A 13,576-nucleotide genomic window follows, 5' to 3' on the forward strand; every position below is an offset into this window, starting at 1 on the left:
TTGAGTTATGAATGCCATCCGTTAGGTAATTTTGAAAGCTGTATATTCTGTTCATTTTAAAATCAGAATTATCACTAAAATACCGTTGAAATCCTTAGTGAAAAAATGAACATCTGCTAAAATAATACAAATTTATTAGCAAAAAGCCAGTAATTGCACCTATTTATTGCAGTTACTGCTTGTTTATTATTACTTTTCTTGTATTTTAACATCCTACTAATAAAAATTATCACCGTTTTTTATTAATTCACAGTACTAATGTTGTAAAAAACCCACATTATGTCATTTATCTCGAAAGTATGTGAGAGTCAGTTACTACCTTCTTACTTAGAAGGGCAGTATTATTGTAGATATAAAAAAATATTAGTCAAAATGGAATTTCTTTTTCACTTTATTATAGAATATGTATGAATTTATTGATTAGGTACTTAAAACGGGGATCAAATCGTAATAAACCATAACATTTTAGGTCCACATTAAAAATAGTTTTTCTGTGCCATAAAATCATAATATTATAATATTACTTATACAGTTTAATTTTTTTTTTATTTCTTATCATCTTTTACTGACTATCTAATTATTTGTTAACTGAAATTAGTATAAAAAACTCAATCTTTCTTATATATCGTCTACTTCCCATAGCCCACTTCCAACTCCCATATCTTATAAGTATCATAACTTAGTAAATACGATGTAGATAGTATAACAATTTGAGTTCACTAAAAATATTGATCATTTTCGGTTCAGAGTTCGGCCCTGTATCTTAAAAAATCTGATTGATCGTTCCTTGTGTAATGACGATTAGAAGGATGGATCGATAGGTAGGTACATGAGATTATTTTACTGTCCGTTAGATCGTCATAAAATGCAGCAGCACAATAATCGTTCTTTCGACGTTACGAATCGCCTGAACAGTTAGGTACCTAAGTCAATAAAATGCTATTTCAATAAGTCGCTTTTTATGAAGAAAACGTACGAGAACGTGCAAAAACAAAATTGAATGAAATCAGCTGCAACGAATAATAAAGTGAGTTTTTATCACAGAGGTAACATAGATTCGTAATGACTAGCTTCTTAAACGGAAAATGAATAGGTACCATTTTTATAAAATAATACCTACTTTAAAATATGTATAACTACATATTATTAAATTATTTATCTACTGTAGAAGTACAAAAATATTTCGGTATGAAAATTTTAAGTTATAATGTTAAAATAATGTACACTTAGGTAGGTAGGTGCATACTCTATGTATCCAAATTATGCATATTATCTTCGTAATTTAAATTCATTTTTTGTGTCAATGATGGATTGAACAAAAGTATTTGAAGACTATCTATAAATGCTAAATGGCATTTTGTATTTATTAAAGATAATGTGTGTGCTAGATTTCAAAATCAGCCAAGTCCACCTTTAGGTACTTTTGACTTTTTTGTGAATTGCTGAAGAACTAGGTACTACTTTCTAACATTTATGCATTATCCGAATGTGGAACTTATTAATTTTAAATATTCTGTACTCGAAATAATATAAACTTTCACCCTTGTGACTGTTTAATTAAGAAAACAAAAAGCTGTTTTTCTTCTATTCATCTATTATGGACTTGGTTGATTTTGAAATCTAGCGACACATGTATTCAACTGTTTTTTTTTCATTTTCCCTATGTAAGTCATGGGGACCAGGCTTGAATCCTTCACATATAATTTTCAATTTGTGTTTGGAGTCAGAGTATGGAATTAAGAGGTTGAGCGAGTGGCTAACATCCATTTCCCGTGAATACAAAATTTCCCCTTTAAACGCCGGGAGGTATTAGCATGGCGGTACCCAGTGGGCCGCGAATTAAACCTTATAAACACATCTTTTTGATGGATCTTAAAAGTAAGTACCTATATCATAAAGGCTGTCTTGTATTTTGTATATATAAGTATTTCCCCATGATTCTAAAAGATGGCAATGTGTGTATCTATAATATAATACATTATTTAAATCAGTTGATCGGGGCTAGTATGAGTGTAAAGTACAGCGTGTATACACGTTCATTTTCTATGGCCGGCCTTGCACATACGGGATTGGAGAGCGCGTATATGCCCTTGTGGCATACATCCGGATACATTAGGATCAGACATGGTCTCAAGAAAAGAAAAAGAATGGAAATGTATGTTAACCACTTGCTCAACCTATTAGGTGCAATGTATTTATGTATTAATTAATATAATAAAGAATTATATTTTGTTTTATTCATGAAATATGTTTCTGAATTCTGCTATTTTTGTGTAGTGAAGCATTTCTCGAATAGAGGTATAATATGATTATCTGCTTTTGTTTTTCTTGTAAAGTTTCAAAATCGTCTAAAGATTGATATCTGAATAATTACACAGCATTCACCGCCAGAAGTTTTCAAATTTAGTACGGTCCAAGTATAAACGTGTCGCGAGGTTATCTAGGCGGTAGGTAGGTACCCACTCTGAGACTTCAAGATGTGGCATGTCACCGAGGCAATTAGCGAAATAGCAGCGTCGCAGGGTGGGGACCGCAGAAATAGCAGAAATGGCTGATCTGATCAATTATTCAAAGCTTTGACTTTGCACTTTCACGACTAACAAAACTCAGCCGCTCTGTGGATAAACCGCCGGCCACCCTTAAACCAACACCCCCTCGCATTGTTCAGTTTTATTCAAATAGGGATAGTTTAGTTTCAATCCGTGAAGTGAATACCACCAAAATAGTTATGTGAATCAATAACGTCACCATACTCACTGTTCACGTTTTGTTTGTGGGCTAATCCATTGTTTTCGAATAGACTCAATATTACACACACAAGCCGTTTTAAATGGTTTTATATTTATTATTTACAATGCATCCAATTATAAATCAATTCATTATTAAATCTCTCATTTTTGACGACGTTATGACCTAAGTACATATTTTATATACTTATTATAATTAAAGTACATAAAAAAAGAAACTTAGGTAGGTACATAACATATTATATTGTATTATTCAAAATCCTGTGAAATATCTCTAAATAGCAATAGCGAAGACTCAGCGAACTGAAATACATAACGGATAAGGAGAAGCAGGCAACCGATCTCGAGTAAGGATATGAGATAAATTTAAACACGCGTCAAGAATACGTCATACGTCGAATACTGATGACTGCTATCGGTTTATGCATTGACGCTCATTTAATATTGGTGTATTACACACACTATTGCACGTCTATAATGCGTGATTCATTTTCGTAGGACACTAAACACATTCAAAACCCTGTGTCAAAATTTACTGTATTGGTATAATACCTATACACTATCGGAATTCTATTTATTATCTGTTATGTGCGAAGACCACATATTAAACGATTATTTAAAGCCTGCCTTCAAGAAAAATAAATTTAAATAATCTAAAGTCATATTTTAGAGTTTTAAAAATACCAACAGAGCTACCTGTCTCTAAGTAAATTTAGGATTCACATACACATATAGGTAGGTATAATATACTAATAATAACTATATCCAAGTCTATTGAATCTTCTACTAACACAAGCAAGCAAAGGCTTGGGATAATCCAAAGTTTTTTGTATGAAGTTTTATGCTACTTGTCTCTGTGGACTGACGAAAGGCCGACTAATAAAACCGTAGGTATGGTTTGAGCATTATTTTGTAAAATATTCTTTTTGGTGCACCTTGTCTTTTTTAGTGAAATATGTAGGTACCTATATATTATAAAAAGTAAAATTTAATATCTTATGTTCGGTTAATTGTATCAATGAAATACTGAAGATTAAGGGCGGACATGCCCAGCGTAGGTAAAAATGGAGAGCTTTTATTGCATTTTCAAAGCATGATCCTGGACATAAACGTTGTAGATAATCTATTTATATAATTTTGAAGCCTTATTATCCTTTATATTTATTTTAAACATTTGATGACTGCATAAAGTATTTTTATTACATAAAATAGTATTCTTTTAAACCTCTCGATCTAATGTTTTAGAATATAGTCATATTTCAGTACAAGCATGTGCAGTGGTGTTAAGATTTTTTACGTTTATTAATTTTTAAACGCATTTATAAAACCGTTAGTATAATTTATATCGACATTATTATAATGAAATATTTACGATAAAAAATTATATTGATAATCTCTGTGATCCAAAATTTGACAAGAATTAGGCATTTTATTATTCCAAAAATGGGCAAGATTAACACATTTGAAGATAATTCCAAATATACTAATTATAATCTATGTCTTTGACCAATCAAGTGTGATTAACATCCTACGAATAATGATTGCTTTATAATAATTATTGACCTAAGAATAAGGTAGTGATTTTTTGAAATACACAATTTCTTTTGGCATTCCCCAGTAGTTAAGCTACAACATACGGCCGTAGCCATAAATGGATAAACTATACTTAAAGTAGGGAGTAAAATGATGTTAACGCGCGTGTTTGAACATGTAGAACAAATAGATTATCTACAACGTTTAAGGAATGTCTAGGATCATGCTTTGAAAATGCAATAAAAGTTCCATTTTCACCTACCCTGAGCATGTCCCCTCTTAAACAAAATTCAAATTGAAGACCTGTAAAATAATGTAGCTGTCATGTGACGTTCAGTTAATACCTACCACAACCTACCTTCCTTCAAAAAGCACCTTTCGCCACTACTAAATAGGTGTCTCCATAATGTGGTAGGTACCCACCGGAAACATTCAAATTATTATTTCGTCCCCTGGGAACGGCAGCATGTTTAGAAGTAGGTATGTAAAAAATCCCAGCAGGTGATTTGACCAATACTTTTAATCTTCATTCCAAGAACCTCTGTTATTACAAACAAAAATCTTTTGTTAGATTAAAGCAATCTGTAATAATCTTGAAAAATAATATGTAAAATCACTATGATACCTACTTATATAGTAGGTATATTAAATCAATAGTACAATGTAGGTAGAAAATACAATATTAGGTATATGTACATAAATAGGGATTGCAATACCGAATTAAAATGTCAATACCGGTTTTTCGGTATTTCTTATTGAATACCGGTATTACTTAAACATTAAAAAAAACAGAAGTAGGTGCTTATCAATAAATATAGCTAGGTATTAAAATCTTTTTAAATATTATTTTATAGCAAAAATCTACATACCTACATTTATTATGTTGGCATTTAAAAATAAATATTGATCATAATAATTGTAGAATTAATGATTTTTTACAAATAATTTGAATATATTGATAATTTTAACTAAATGGTGGTGCAAAATAACATTATAAATACTGTGTAGCTGACACTAAAAGCTTTAGTGTTAGTGTCCAATTAAAAATATATATAATAAGTGTAGTTTTATTCACTGAAATCGTGTTAAACTTACTGTCAATTTTAGGTGACATGATATTAATATTAAATACAACTCAATAATATTAGATAATATTATGATGATTAAATTAATTTAATTTTTAAAAACTACCTACTACTCACAGGTTTTGTTTAAAGACTATCTATGTTTTAAATAATCTCAATAAACATCATTTAAAATTAAAACGAAATAAACTTCGTATAATAGGTATTCGTCGTTTCGATTATGACAAATAACTTGTGATTGCAATATGACGCACGTCGCAGCCTAACACCTAATCACAAAAAATGCATTAATATATTTTTTCAATGCTCGGACGTTTAGGATTATTTTCTAAGCTAACCGGGTCAAATCAAAATTTCACGTCGTGTACCTTTGATTTGTCACCAAAAATCTTGCGCTCTGGGTTACATCTCTAAAACCATTTTCATTGTAAATCGGTGGTTACACTATTCTACGAGCCCTTTCTTTGAAAGATGATCTATGATAGCCAGCTATAAAGTAAAGTGAATCATAGTTTCGTCTGTACTCTAATATTGAGTAGAAATGGAATAATTGCTTATTAGATTCACGACATGTTCAAACACACGCATTGATTGAATAACACAGTAGAATATTGTATTGTCAATTTTCAAGTCAAGCGTAGTCCACTGATCTGGAGCAGATATTAGATCAGTGGCGCACCCAGGATTTATTATTGGGGGGGGCCCAAGGAGGAGAATGTAAATTAGTCCCATAGGCTCTTTTCTTCTTCATATAAATATTTTTACATATTTTCACAATACACAGCGATATATTTGTACAGTTTCTCCTAGTTTTTATTAAATTGGAGGCATAGTGGCGGTAACCGTTGAGCGTGTCATCAGCGACTGGCGGATTGGAAGTGAACAGCGACCATGCTGGACATGTGTATCTAGTATGCTAAAAGATTACTTAAATAATATCGGCTGTGCTACCCGCTTGGTCTAGAGCAGTGTTTCCCAAAGTGTGGTACGCGTACCCCCTGGGGTACGGGAAGAGTTTGGTGGGGGCATGCGCTGCACCGGGTTATGGCTACGCCTGGTGCAACAAGCATTAATACAATATCCATGCTAGAAGGTTTATCGCATGCGGAAGAAGAGCAATTGTTGGAATTATTAGTCTCAGACGGATTCTTGCAAAATAAATATAAGGAGTGTACTTAAACATCATTTAGGTTGCAAGTGCAACATGTGTATCCAGTTTTAACAGAGAAATTCCTGAAATACATCTTGCCTTTTCCAACTTCATATCTATGTGAAGTTGCTTTTTCAGCATTTGTAGACATTACGTAAAAAAAGGAACAGCCTTTTGGGTGTGGAACCGCACCTAAGATTAAAATTAATAACCAATGAATGTTTTTTTTTATAATATAACTTTGATTTATATTTTATTATGAATGAATTTTATTTTTCGTTTATTATTATTTTGTTTATGTACTACAATAGGAATATATTTTGATTGTTATTAAAGTACTTATATGCATTTTTCTTTGACGAGGAGTACTCAGTGTTACGAAAATTATAGAAGGGGTACACAGATGTCGAAAGTTTGGGGAACACTGGTCTAGAAAGCTACAATATTTATGCCGAATTCCACCGAAAAAAATGTTCTTTTGATTTACACCACCACCGTAGTGGGTGTGGTGTAGTCGTTGTTTTCGCCGAATGTTTATCGTAGATTTTTGGTTTTTCAATATTGAGGTTCCAACATATACATCGAAAATGGACAAAAAAGTATTATTGCATTTAAAATTTACACAACCTACTCAATACAACACCGCCTAATATCTCGTTTATCGGTCTTTTGTCTATTGCACTCGGTGTACCTACACCATGGCCCCCACATCCTGAAACGGGCCCTCAGGCTAGGGCAGTGGTCGGCAAACTGCGGCTCTTTGACCCCTTGAGTGCGGCTCTGCCACAGATGCTCTCTGCCATATTTGACATGGCTACAAAGAAGAAGCAAAGAAAATCGAAGAGGATAACCGTAAATGTAATGTTGAATAGACCGAGACTTCGCGTTTATTAAAAACTTAAATGGCTTACCGACCTGTATTTATGTGTCGGGAAAAATTGGCGCATTGAAATTTAGAAATATACAACTAAAAACTCGTAATTTTGCGCTAAATCTTCTGTCGATGATGCAAGGAAGAAAGCAGCTGAGGAGAAGAGTCAATAAAAAATAAGTTCTGTATTTAATTAGGTACTGAATAAAATCTGTCAACAAGTTAATATTGCAAGTTTTGTGGTTAGTAAAAAGATTTCCAAGAGAGGAAATCAAGAGTAAATTAAGAAATCGATTTATTGATGAGAACCTGGAAATGTGTGCTTAAAATTAAATCAACAACATATGAACCTGACTTACCCAAACTTTACAAGGAGATGCAAGGCCATTATTCACATTGAGTTTGTCAGTCATTGTCATGATTCAATTCTATGGATACCCGACTTACAATTTAATTTTTATTAATAAATAAGATCATTATTACGTATGATATTTATTTTTATTCAGTGTACATACCTATAATTAAATTAGGACTTAATACTTTAACTAAAGTTTATTAAGTAAATTAGCAGTGTACCTACTTACTACCTACGTATATAATTTAAGTTTAAGAAATTTGGCTCTCGAAAGAAATCTCAATCGTTGTACTGTTGATATTTGGCTCTATTGACTAATGAGTTTGCCGACCACTGGCCTAGGGTATTTGACGGGCCCCCTATGCACCGCTTAGATTAAAGGCAGTGTGAAATACTACATTAACGTTTTTCAAATTGTGTTTTAGGTCAAATTGTGTTTTAGGTCAAATTGAGGGTACTTATACAGTGAATTATTGGCGATTTTCAATACATCTACTTTAATAATGGAGCTGTCGAGTATCGACACATAATAATCATAAAATAAAATGGACAATTATATAAATTAAAATGTTCATCGTCATGAAGTATAATAGCGCCGCAGGCGACTTTTTTACTATTAAAGCTAATTTATGATGTGTGTTTATCTCACTTATCTGGTCAACCCGACACGCCAGGCCCCCCACAGCCCGGGCTCCCAGGTTAGAGCCCTGTCAACCCTCCCCAGCCATCACCTATACCACTACAGAATTCGGATGGACACCGAGAATTTCATTAGGGAACGGGTTTCTAAAAAAACCTGACATTAGTGTTCCGAAATTTTTGTGTTAAAAATTAAAATCTAAGAAATTTTACTAAAAAGGGTGCTGGAGAATTACAAATCATTTTTTGCCGTGTTGTTTGTCTAAGCCCAATGTATAGTTTATTGGCTTTCGATTTCAATGTGTAAAAACATTCTGATGATTTTCATATTTTGGGGGGGGGCAAGGCCCCCTGCCCCCCCCCCTGGGTGCGCTAATGTATTAGATATTAATATCTCCCTCATGTTGGGTGCGTTTCTTATTATATTCATTAATAAACCATAGTGATCTCCACACTGCTGAGGGTTGAGACCTTCAATGACTAGAACATCGCTGTTACTCTCGACCATTGTTTTTTTTTTAAATTCCTGTTTTCCGTTGGTTTGAAAATCATTGGAGTTTACATAGTCGCTTCAGTATGTCAGGAAATTCTTAGAGCTTATATCGGATGTGCTGCTCCTTCAGAATAGAGGTATCTATTAAAACTCCTTCGAACGGATTATTTGTCTTATAGATATTTATAGCGATAAAAACATTGTTAAAAGTTTTGGGTTAAATACGAAGAATTCCACAAAACTTTCGTTTTAAAAAATGAACCAACAGAATTCGCATTTCATAGTTTATATAACATTTTTCAAATTTATTGCTTATGGTTATGCTATTTAGTATTTATGTATACTGTTGATTGAGTTAGCATTATGTTTCATATCCTCGGCTTCAATACTGAGGATGGTGATCACTAAAATTAGAATATCCTACCATCTAGAGCGATCCTGCGTTGATCTTGCTGCTTCAGTCACTTTCTTGGTAGTGTTCATCCCTTCGACGCCACTAGAGATCACTCTTATCTCTAGGCTTCTCGGATATTCTCATACGCCTGACCGTTCATGGAATACGGAACATTCTCCACGAGCACCACATCTTGAACGCGACAATTCTCTTTTTATCGGATTCTTTGAGAAAGTCCAGGTTTCAACACCGTATAGGAAAATTGAAAATTATTTTAGCATTTAAATAATAAATGATAATAAAAATAATATGGATTGTTCATGATTAAATTAAATAATTAGGTTTCGCGATGAAATCAGTCGTTTCACTTAAATTATGCAATAGTAACGAAAAAGCTTAAGAATGTTTGGGAACTTGTCCCGCCGAGTGACTTGTCAAACTGTGACAAAAGAAACACAAAATTGACGAATTCGCTCGAAAACAACAAAAAACTGAATTGACCATACATCGACAACCTTTCACAACACAACTTAAATTTTTATTGTCTATTTTGAACGGTTTAATAATTGTTTAAAAAGCTGTAGGTATTAGTTAATTGTTCCAAATATCAAAATATGGAAAAGTATCTACAATAATATAAAACGATAAAGATATGTAATTTATTTAATTATAAATACTTATATAAAAAAATAACCTGCCAATTTCGGTTACGTAAGGATGCGTAGAAATAGATGAGCGTTATTTTATAAATTCTTAAAATAGAGCCCACTTAGCTCATTCGGTGTACTTGCATGTATCTACCTTAAAATCTTTATATTTTTTGTACTTATTCTTCTTCTTTATACTGTTTTAATACTATTTCTTTGTTTTAAAATTTCATGTTGTGAATGTCTTAAATTTATAAGTTGTAAAATTGACTATATGTAAAAAAATAGATTTAAATTTTAGTTTGAAAAAATAACGGTACTAGTCGGCATTACAATTTTATAGGAACCCCTTTTGCGGGAATCGAGCCAATTTTTATAACCGATTTGGGCAAAATCCATAAATTCAAGAATGAAAACATAGCCTAACGTAAACTAACCTATCCTAACAAATAATCCAGTACGTATATCGGCTATTTTCAAATTTTCAAAAACCGATAAGAACCAAAATAACAATAAAAATATTTCATCTGACATTAAGTACATACTTCGATAATTTGATTTAACCCTAGTCTCAGAGGATAAAGATAAACCAACCAAGAAAAATGCCATGCAAAGTTATTTCTTTCGGCTAAATGCCATGTCACGCGCATCTTTCTATGTCATATTAATTTATTATTATCATACTATTATTATGTGTAATCGTAATCCAACTATGAACTGAGTATATTGTAACACCGTTGCGAGTCAAAGGAACATGTTTGTAACCTTTTAAAAACAATATCTACATATTTTTTTCATATCCGTGAATGCTTTATTTTTATTCAAAATCACAAACCAAAGATTTCACATACCTGACTCAACATTTCAAAAAGATTTAAATCGCCCATGTCTCATTCCTCTGCTATCAAAGATACAACTCAATACTATTTCACGTCTCTTTCCAACATATCTAAGTAACAGAGAAGAGAGATTTTTTTAATGAAAAAAAGTTTGGTTATAGCTTACCATTAATTTGTCACCCACGACATGCCACTGAAGTCCATACAACAGTAAAAAAAAATAACGTAGAGATAATAATATTATATTTTTATTTTGTATATGGATTATTATTGTAAATTTATAAAATATCAGATTAGGGTAGGTACCTACCTACCTTTTACTAATGTAAAGATTTATTGGCTTTGGTAACTTGGGTGAGCTTTTAGGGCGTTTTGTTTTGTATCATAAATTTTATTTTATCTGAAGGCGCCTTGCGGTTTGTGGTGTCAGGTGTGTATTTGCTTATGAAAGGTTTCTATAAGTTTTTTGCTTTTTGCTTTGGGAGCTTTACGGATTTTTTTATAGTATAATAATAATCGCATCAAGTTTTTAACTGCTTATTGAATAAAATGAGACATATCGTATACTAGCGGAATTACGTTGCGTAATGAGGAGGGGTGGGGGGAAGTTTGCTGCTGTCCATGGATTCGTCAGAAGTTTTAGCCGGCTCTCACATCTAAACTCGCCTCGTCTGCCGCACAGCCATAAATCAAACCTTCTAGGAACGTCGATCCGATGTTGCATATGAAGACCGCGCACAACTACCTAGCGACAGTCGCACGTAATCTCTCGAAACGTATAGATATTTGGATGCGATGACAGGTGGTGAGCCGGTATAAAAATGACCAATTCGTAATTTATTGATGTATTTTTTCAAACTAAAAAGTCGTATTCGACCAATCTGCAGAGCTCCATTTGGCAACGTGTGTTATGTGAATAACGATGACGTCACATCGACGTATTCGACACGTTGCAGACGCGACGAGTTTTGATGTCCGAGCTGGCTTAAAAGGAATCTTGATTGCGTATCTCTCACATTTTTAGTCTTCAATAACAATTAGATAGTGAATGGATAGATTGTTATTTTTACAAGTAGGTATCCACATACGTTGGTAGTTGGCATTTGGTATTTATTGTGTTCATTTTATTTTTTATCATGAGAGTGTTCAAAATCGGTCAGTGCCTCAGGTCTCCAAGTTCGTAAACCCGCCACTGGGAATGAGCGCAGTACCGTCACCAATAAAGTAAGTAGATAATTTATGCACCTAATGCCTATTGGTTATATTGGGTAGGTTTGAGCGTGAAGTTTTAATTCACCTCGGTATTTAACATATTAAGTTCTTTCCATCAATTAGCTGCAAAATTCTCTCGCCGAAACTATCCAATAAAACATTCAAACCACCACTCCAGCCTCGCGGCCGGGCGGGAAATCGGCTAGGGCGGTGTTCCCCGCCCACCTCTCTACACCATATCTGACTTTGCGAAACAGTCAGTCGGTACCTTGTTTTACCCTTTTTACTTCGGCCCGTCAGAGCGTCTGAAGGGTTTGGGATCAAATCCTCTCTTGGCAGGTTAGCGACGCGATTAATATTTTATCAGGCGACTGGAGGTACAGAGTTTTGCGCGGCGACACCGCCAACGGAAGCTTTCGCCGAAGGATCGCTGGCAAAAAACATGAATGTCTCTTGGATTTAAATATATTTAGGTAAGTATATTATTTGCCGGTGTACGCGTCTACCGAGTACATACTTTTATACATTATGTAAGCCTTCTGCTGTTCGCGTTTTTTCTTGTGCTGTTACATTTTAATTTTGGAGGCATTTAGAATTTTCATCAATGGTTTTTCATTGTTTCCCTGACTCCTTTTATTAAAGTAATCAGTAACCACTTGTTTATACAATACGTCACGAGAAAGTAAATGTGTGTATGTTAGCTATAGGAGGTAGTGTAGGTACATATTTTAATCATGGTGTTTGGGACGCCGGTTCAGTGGGTGAGTAGGACGCGGTGAAATTTAAAAAAAAGAAGTGAGACAAAACTATGATTTGAGTAAACTCTCACCATTGATGTAAAACACCTCACAAGTTAAAATGGCCTTACAAACGCCATGAATAAATGGGGTGTTCGGACCTGAGGCTTAATGACCACAAAATACTATTGGTGTCATTGTCAAGAAGTCTATCATTATTAAGATGGCCGCTACCCTAAATGAGTTACAAACCCTTCTTTTATCAAATGTCCTTGCATTCACATTGATTCTCATTCCATAATATTATCATTCCAAGGACGAAATTCGATTGCATCTTCACTACGCGTGACGTATTAATCCACAATTGGACAGACCATACCCGTTTTTTGAAAAATAAATGTGAAAATCTACCCCTTTACGTTGTCATTGCACAGCCGTACTGTCACAATTCATCCCCAATTATTAACTAGGTATGTAAATAAAATTATGATACTTACCTGTTATTATATTTCATTTCCCTTTTAATAATAATAGTATATAAGTAGGCATACACACATGAATATATACCTATATATAATATATATAAGTTGAGAAGCGAATAGAAAGATAATATAATTATTATGAAAATATGACTATTGATGTAGGTATATGCTATTTGATTTGAAATGATTTTTATAAATATGTATGTTATTAAAATCATATTCTTTGTTTTCTTCCGTATGGTTAAGGTGACGCATCAGTGAAACGGCAAATAATTTTCAACTGTAGGCGCGACGAAATTTTGGACTCGCTCGCATTCAGCGAGAGAACGTCGAGCTAGAAACACGTCACTCTGTTTCGTGATGGCGACGGGCCAATTAATTCTTAAATCGTG

This window comes from Rhyacophila brunnea, unplaced genomic scaffold (genome assembly GCF_057557595.1).
Source record: "Rhyacophila brunnea isolate RB1 unplaced genomic scaffold, BYU_Rbru_1.0 scaffold_2, whole genome shotgun sequence".
NCBI lineage: Eukaryota > Metazoa > Arthropoda > Insecta > Trichoptera > Rhyacophilidae > Rhyacophila > Rhyacophila brunnea.